This window comes from Macaca mulatta, chromosome X, assembly GCF_049350105.2.
Source record: "Macaca mulatta isolate MMU2019108-1 chromosome X, T2T-MMU8v2.0, whole genome shotgun sequence".
Taxonomy (NCBI): domain Eukaryota; kingdom Metazoa; phylum Chordata; class Mammalia; order Primates; family Cercopithecidae; genus Macaca; species Macaca mulatta.
Window position 1 is genome coordinate 71,640,681 of NC_133426.1, and position 7,239 is coordinate 71,647,919.

Here is a 7,239-nt window from a genome sequence, read left to right on the forward strand (position 1 = left end):
CCCACCAAAACCAAGATGGCCACGAGAGTGACTTCTGGTCGGCCTCACTGCTACACTCCCACCAGCGCCATGACAGTTTACAAATGCCATGGCAAAGTCAGGAAGTTACCCTATATGGTCTAGAAAGGGGAGGCATGAATAGTGCACCCCTTGTTTAGCATATCATCAAGAAATAATCAGGCCGGACGCGGTGGCTCAGGCCTGCAATCCTAGTGCTTTGGGAGGCCAAGGAGGATGGATTGCCTGAGCTCAGGAGTTCAAGACCAGCCTAGGCAACACAGTGAAACACTGTCTCTACTAAAATACAAAAATAAACAAACAAACAAACAAAAAACAATTAGCCAGGTGTGGCAGCGTGCGCCTGTAGTCCCAAGCTACTCGGTAGGCTGAGGCAGGAGAATTGCTTGAACCCAGGAGGCAGAGGTTGCAGTGAGCCGAGATCAAGCCGCTGCACTCCAGCCTGGGTGACAGAGTGAGACTCCGTCTCTAAAAAAACCAGAAATAACCAGAAAAAAATGGGCAACCAGCAGCCCTCGGGGCTTCTCTGTCTCTGGAGTAGCCATCCTCTTATTCTTTTATTTTCTTCTTTTTTTTTCTGTTTCTTTTTTTTTTTTTTTTTGAAAAGGAGTCTCCTGTGTCACCCAGGTTGGAGTGCAGTGGTGTGATCTCTGCTCACTGCAAGCTCCGCCTCCCGGGTTCCAGAGATTCTCCTGCATCAGCCTCCGGAGTGGCTGGGACTACAGGAGCCCGCCACCATGCCTGGCTAATTCTTGTATTTTTAGTAGTGACGGGGTTTCACCATATTGGCCAAAATGTTCTCCATCTCCTGACCTCGTGGTCCGCCCACCTCAGCCTCCTAAAGTGCTGGGATTACAGGCGTGAGCTTCCGCGCCGGGCCTTCCTTTACTTTCTTAATAAACTTGCTTTCACTTTACTCTGTGGACTCGCCCGGAATTCTTTCTTGTACGAGATCCAGGAACCCTCCCTTGGGGTCTGGATCTGGACCCCTTTCCTGCAACATGTTTCTGGCAAACCCCAAAGGGACTATGGTGAGGAAACCCCCTACCCAAAGGCTAACTTTGGGTAAGTGGTGGGGTCCTGTAACAGTATTATCATTCTCCACTACTTCACCTCCTCACTCACTTCCACTGTTCCATCTTCTCCCTCACCCTTTGTGCCACCCTCCCCCAAAACCACATAATCTACCCACTACCTTTTTAATCAGTCCTCTTCTTTTCATTCTTATGGCCGCTCTTCTAATTCGGGCCTTGGTTTTCTCTGGATCACTGTACTACCTTTCTACATGGTCTCTCTGCTTCCATCCCTTACACAGAGGAGAAGGGGTCTTATAAACTGAAAACTCATCTTGTTAGAATAATAAACCCCTAGACTCTTTTCCTGAAATAGTAGGCATTAAATAGCTTTTGAAAGTTTTGTTTTTTGGCCTGGCATGGTAGCTCATGCCTGTAATCCCAGCACTTTGGGTGGCCAAAGCATGTGGATCACTTGAGGTCAGAAGTTCAAGACCATCCTGGACAACATGGTGAAACCCTGTCTCTACTAAAAATACAAAAACTAGCCAGGCATGGTGGTGTGCCTGTAATCCCAGCTCCTTGGGAGGCTGCGGCACAAGGATTGCTTAAACCCGGGAGGCAGAAGTTGCAGTGAGCCGAGATCACACCACTGCACTCTACCATAAGCAACAGAGCAAGACTGTCTAAAAAAAAAAGGGGATTTTTGTTGTTGTTGTTGGTTTGTTTTATTTTGTTTTTTGAGATAGGATTTCACTCTGTGACCCAGGTTGGAGTGCAGTGATGCCACCATAACTCACTATAAACTCAACGTCCTGGACTTTAGAGATCGTTCCGCTAAAGCCTCCCAAAACAGCTAGGACTAGACCCCTACCTACCAGCTGGGTGGGCATGCCACCACACCCAACTAATTTTTTATTTTATTTTTTGTAGAGATAGGGTCTCACCCTGTTGCCCAGACTGGTCTCAAATTCCTGGCCACAAACCCAGGCCTCCCAAATTACTGGAATTACAGGAGTAAGTTACTGAGCTCAGCCTTTGTTTGTTTGTTTGTTTGTTTTGAGACAGGGTCTTACTCTGTCACCCAGGCTACAGTATAGTGGTGCTAAAAGCTCCTTTGCAAAAATTATAACAGTAACAAAATTATGACAGTGAAAGTACAAGAGGTCTGACCTAACCCACTCCATCTTGCCCTTAACCTACAAACTGCCCGTGGTCATTCCTGGGTTTGGGCCAAGCTAACTATGGGAGAAATTTACTTTATGGTTTAAATTATAATAGCCCTTCTCAAAACTAAACTACCTTTGTAAAACTAATGAAAGACCACCAAGTTAGGAGGATGAGAGGACGCTGAATTCCGCTAAGATGTAGCCATAATTAAATGATTATCAGCGATTATTCCAGAGGTCACAAAATTTGCAACTTCCCCAGTTACTCCTGTAAATAACATCACATCACTGTTGTGGAACCTAAGATTGGCCTTTTGAGGTGTCTTTTCAGGCTTTTGCATTTATTTTATTTTATTTTATTTTATTCTATTCTATTTTATTTGAGACAGGGTCTCGTTCTATCACCCAGGCTGGAGTGCAGTGGTGTCATCTCAGCTCACTGCAACCTCTGCTTCCTGGGCTCAAGTGATCCTCCCCGCTCAGCCTCCAGAGTAGCTAGGACCACAGGCATGCAGCACCACACCAGACTAATTTTTTGGGTTTTGGGTAGAGATGGGGTTTCACCATGTTGCCTAGGCTGGTCTCAAACTCCTGAGCTCAAACAATTTCCTGTCCTTGGCCTCACAAAGTGTTGAGATTACAGGCGTGAGCCACCGTGCCCAACTGACTTTTGCATTTCTGACTGTTATATGGCCCCAGTCAGACCAACAACTCCCCTGTGATCCTCCACCCAGAAGTAGACTCCACATACAAGGACTGTTTTCCACACTCCTATGATTGCATTTCCAACCAATCAGCAGTATCCTTACCCTAACCTTCTGCTTGTCAAACTATCCTTTTAAAAACCTTAGCCTTCTGGGACTTCACCATGTTGGCCAGGCTGGTCTCTAACTCCTGATTCAAGTTATCCACCTGCCTCGACCTCCCAAAGTACTGAGATTACAGACATGAGCCACGGTGCCTGGCCCTAAACCGTAATTTCTAATCTTGTGGCTAATTTCTTAATCCTACGAAAACAATCTAGTCCCTAGGCAGGAAGGGGGTTTGTTTTGGGAAAGGGCAGTTATTATCTTTGTTCCAAAGTTAAACTATAAACTAAGTTCATCCGAAAGTTAATTCGGCCTATACCCAGGAATGAACAAGGACAGTTTGGAGGTTAGAAGCAAGATGGAGTTGGTTAGGTCAGATCTCTTTCACTGTAACAATTTTCTGTTATAATTTTGCAACAGTGGTTTCAATATGGGGTTCACTATGCTGCCCAGGCTAGCCTCGAACTCCTGGACTCAAGCGATCCTCCTTCCTTGACCTCCCAAAGTGCTGGGTTTACAGGCATGAGCCACCATGCCAGGCCACCTCCAGCTCAATTAATGATACAAGAAGCATCATGATATTGGAAAAGGAGCTATCATTTATTACTTCTCTACTACAGACTGGATGCTTTACATAACTCTTTATTATTTATATCTTCTTATCTTTCTCGTGTGTGTGTGTTTTGTCTGTTTGTTTTTTTTTTTTTTTTTTAAACAGAATCTCACTCTGTCACCCAGGCTGGAGTGCAGTGGCACGATCGTGGTTCACTGAAACCTCCGCCTCCTGAGTTCAAGCAACTCTCCTGCCTCAGCCTCCTGAGAAACTGGGATTACAAGCGTGTGCCAACACACCCGGCTAACTTTTCTGTTTGTTTTTGACATGGAGATTTGCTCTTGTTGCCTAGGGTGGAGTGCAATGGCGTGATCTCGACTCACTGTAACTTCCACCTCCAAGATTCAAGTGATTCTCCTGCCTCAGCCTCCTGAGTAGCTGGGATTACAGGCTCCTGCCACCTCACCCAGCTATTTTTTTCCCTTGTATTTTTAGTAGATACGGAGTTTCACCACATTTGCCAGGCTAGTCTCGAACTCCTGACTTCATATGATCCGCCTGCCTTGGCCTCCCAAAGTGCTGGGATTATAGGCATGAGCCACCACGCCCAGCCTTGAAGCTCCTTTGTGAAGCCTGTAGACCAAGTTTTATTGTTTCCATTTTCTAGATAAGAAAACAGAGGCTCAAGAAAGTGATGTGATTTTGCCAAGGTCATACTGTAAGTGACAAAGCAGAGACTGAGACCCAGATTTCCAACCCAAGTTCTCTTTTTATTATGCTGTACTAGAAGCAGTGGGGTGAATTTATTTATATCCCCTGTGATCTTGCGGACATGTGAATTTGTATCTGTAAGTGCTTTACTAGGAACTCATGGCAAACAGGGATTATAAGCTATTGATTTCCAGAATTCTTACAGCAGGATCCTCCATATTAGGAAGCAAATGTATATGGAAAGTAAGGAAGGAAAGAACACAGAGAAAATAATGGAAGGTTGGCAAGAAGAAAAATAAAGTAGAAGAAAAAAATGAAAGTAAGAAAAAAGAGAAAAAAGTAAAGGGACAGAAAGAAATAATATACATTGCTACATGTGTTAATTAAAGAAAGAATTCTCTTGTGCCTTTCAGAAGCAACAAATATATTGGCAAGAACATGAAGTTAGAACTCAGGGAACCATGGGTGCAGAATCCACCTCCTACTTAAACGCTCTATTACTTTGGCTGAAATTACGTTCCCTTCTAAGTCTGTTTCCTCAACCTGCAAAATGTGGTTAATATGCTAACTTTTAGGGTGGTTTGTGAGGAAAGCTTGAAAAAAAGAAAAGGTGTTTATGGCATCTGACAGGAACTCAATAACAGCATTCCACACCTATGGTTACTCCCACTGAGAGCCTAGAGCCTCAGCCATTCCATGACTGTTTAATCTTTTTTCCCTTCCAGGTTCTCTATGGGCAGACGGCGAAGGTCTTGGATCAGGTGCTCCAAAGCTTCCTCCCTGAGAACCCTGACTCCAGCGAGGTATAGGTACAGGCCTTCAAGACCCAGAAGGAGTCACAGTCAGCCTCTCAGAGGATGTTGGCTGCCTGGGGAAAGTGGCAGGAGGAGGAAGAGGTTGTGTATTGAAGTGATTAAAATCAGGTTTGAATTCAAAACAAACAACAACAAAAAACCTTGTGAATAATCCACTGTTTATTAGCATGTGGATAATTGAGAGCTGACCATGTCCTCTGAGCCTGCCTCAAGTCTGTCATTATTTGAGTTAAATGTTCCTTGGGCCTTTGCTAGTTGACCCCTGTCTTCAACTACTGTGGTATACCAGTTAGGGCAGAGGTGATTACATAGGCTTGAGCTGGGAGGCTCTGAGCCTTAATTTCCCTGATTCTCCTTCCCCTCACATTTAGCAACTGATATCCTGGATGAGTTCTGCACTCCCCTAGAAGTTCAAGCCAGGGCTGGACTGGCGCCCTTTTTCTCAAGTTTGTCATGGAGCACTTTGGCCATAATGTGAATCTGGCTAAACTTTGGCCCTTTTCTAATCTTCATCCCTCTTACCACACACATCCTGGCCTCTTTCTCGGCCTCCTGAATAAGTCTATATTTGCACCTCAGGAATCTATCTGTCTTTTTGTTTTTCTCAGACTCTTCTCAACCTTTCTGTTTCTCTTAGAATATCCTCCACTTTCCTTTACTGCCTCTTTCTCCTCAACTTGCTGAGTTTGATTAGGATGGGGTTGCCTTACGTGGTCTGGTTCATGATCCTTTGCAGAGTGCCCTCTGTCTGACAGTTTTCAGGGAAGGTAACTAGTGCCAAATACCAAATTAATCCCAGAAGCAAGTTTGCTTTTCCTCTTTCTTTCCTCTTGTATCCCTCTTCTTTCCATCCTTTCAAACTGAACCACTTCTACATGCCAGGTTTTGTGTTGGGCACTAAGAAAACAAAGAAATCAGATGGAATCCCTGCCCTCAATGAGATAAGCACCTCACTAACCCAGGTCTTTTCCTCTTACTAGCAATGAATTCTTCGGCAAGTTGTTTAACATTTCTGGGCTTTGCTCCTTAAATAAGTAGAAATCGGGGTTGAATATGAGTACTGTAAGAGAAACCAGAGGGAATTCAAAAGAGGGAGAGATCGGTTCCATCTCTGAACAACAGTGAAGGTGCCCTAGTTCATTTCTACTTCTATAACAAAATACCACAGGCCAGATAATTTGTACACAACATACATTTATTTTTCATAGTTCTAGAGGCTAGGAAGTTCAAGATCGAGGCACTGGCAGATTCAGTGTCTGGTAAGGACTGCTGTCTGCATCTGAGATGGCTCCTTCTTGCTTCATCCTCAAGTGGTAGAAGGGCAAAAGGGATGAACGCGTGGCAGATGAGATAAAAGGGCCAGGCAGCTATCTGAAGCCTATTTTATAAGGACATTAATCTCATTCACAAGGGCAGAACCCTCATGACTTAATCATTTCTCAAAAGTCCCCACCTTTTAATACCATCACCTTAGGGTTTAAGGTCCAACATATGAGTTGTTTGTTTGGTTTTGTTTGAGACTGAGTCTTCCTCTGTCACCCAGGCTGGAGTGCAGTGGCATGATAACAGCTCACTGCAGCCTCGACCACCTGGACTCAAGTGATCCTCCCACCTCAGCCTCCCAAGTAGCTGGGACCACAGGTGTATGCCCTCATGCTTGGCTAATTTTTAAAAAATATTTTTAGAGATGGAGTCTTCCTATGTTGCCCAGGCTGGTCTCGAGCTCCCAGACTCAAGTGATCCTCCTGTATTGGCCTCCTGAAGTGCTGGGATTACAGGTGTGAGCCACTGTGTCCAGCTAGACTATTTTCTATGTATGTTCAAATATCCATATATGTATGTGTGAGCATATAAGTGTATGTAAACAAAGGAAATGCATGTGAAAATATGGGAGCTTGTAGTGGAGTATGTGCAATATATGTGAATGGTGGGAGGTTGTGGTGTCTGGGAGAATATATATGAATAAATGCATTTGTATCAGAGTGTAGGGCATAAGACTATGGCGGAATATATATGAAAGTGTGGGCAAGATATGTCTATGGGAGCTCATGTAAGCTTTGCAAGTATCTGTATGTGAGTGAGAGTGTATGTCAGAGTTTGATACGAGTGTGTATGATGTGGGGAGGGGAGGACTTGCATTGTTTCATGTGA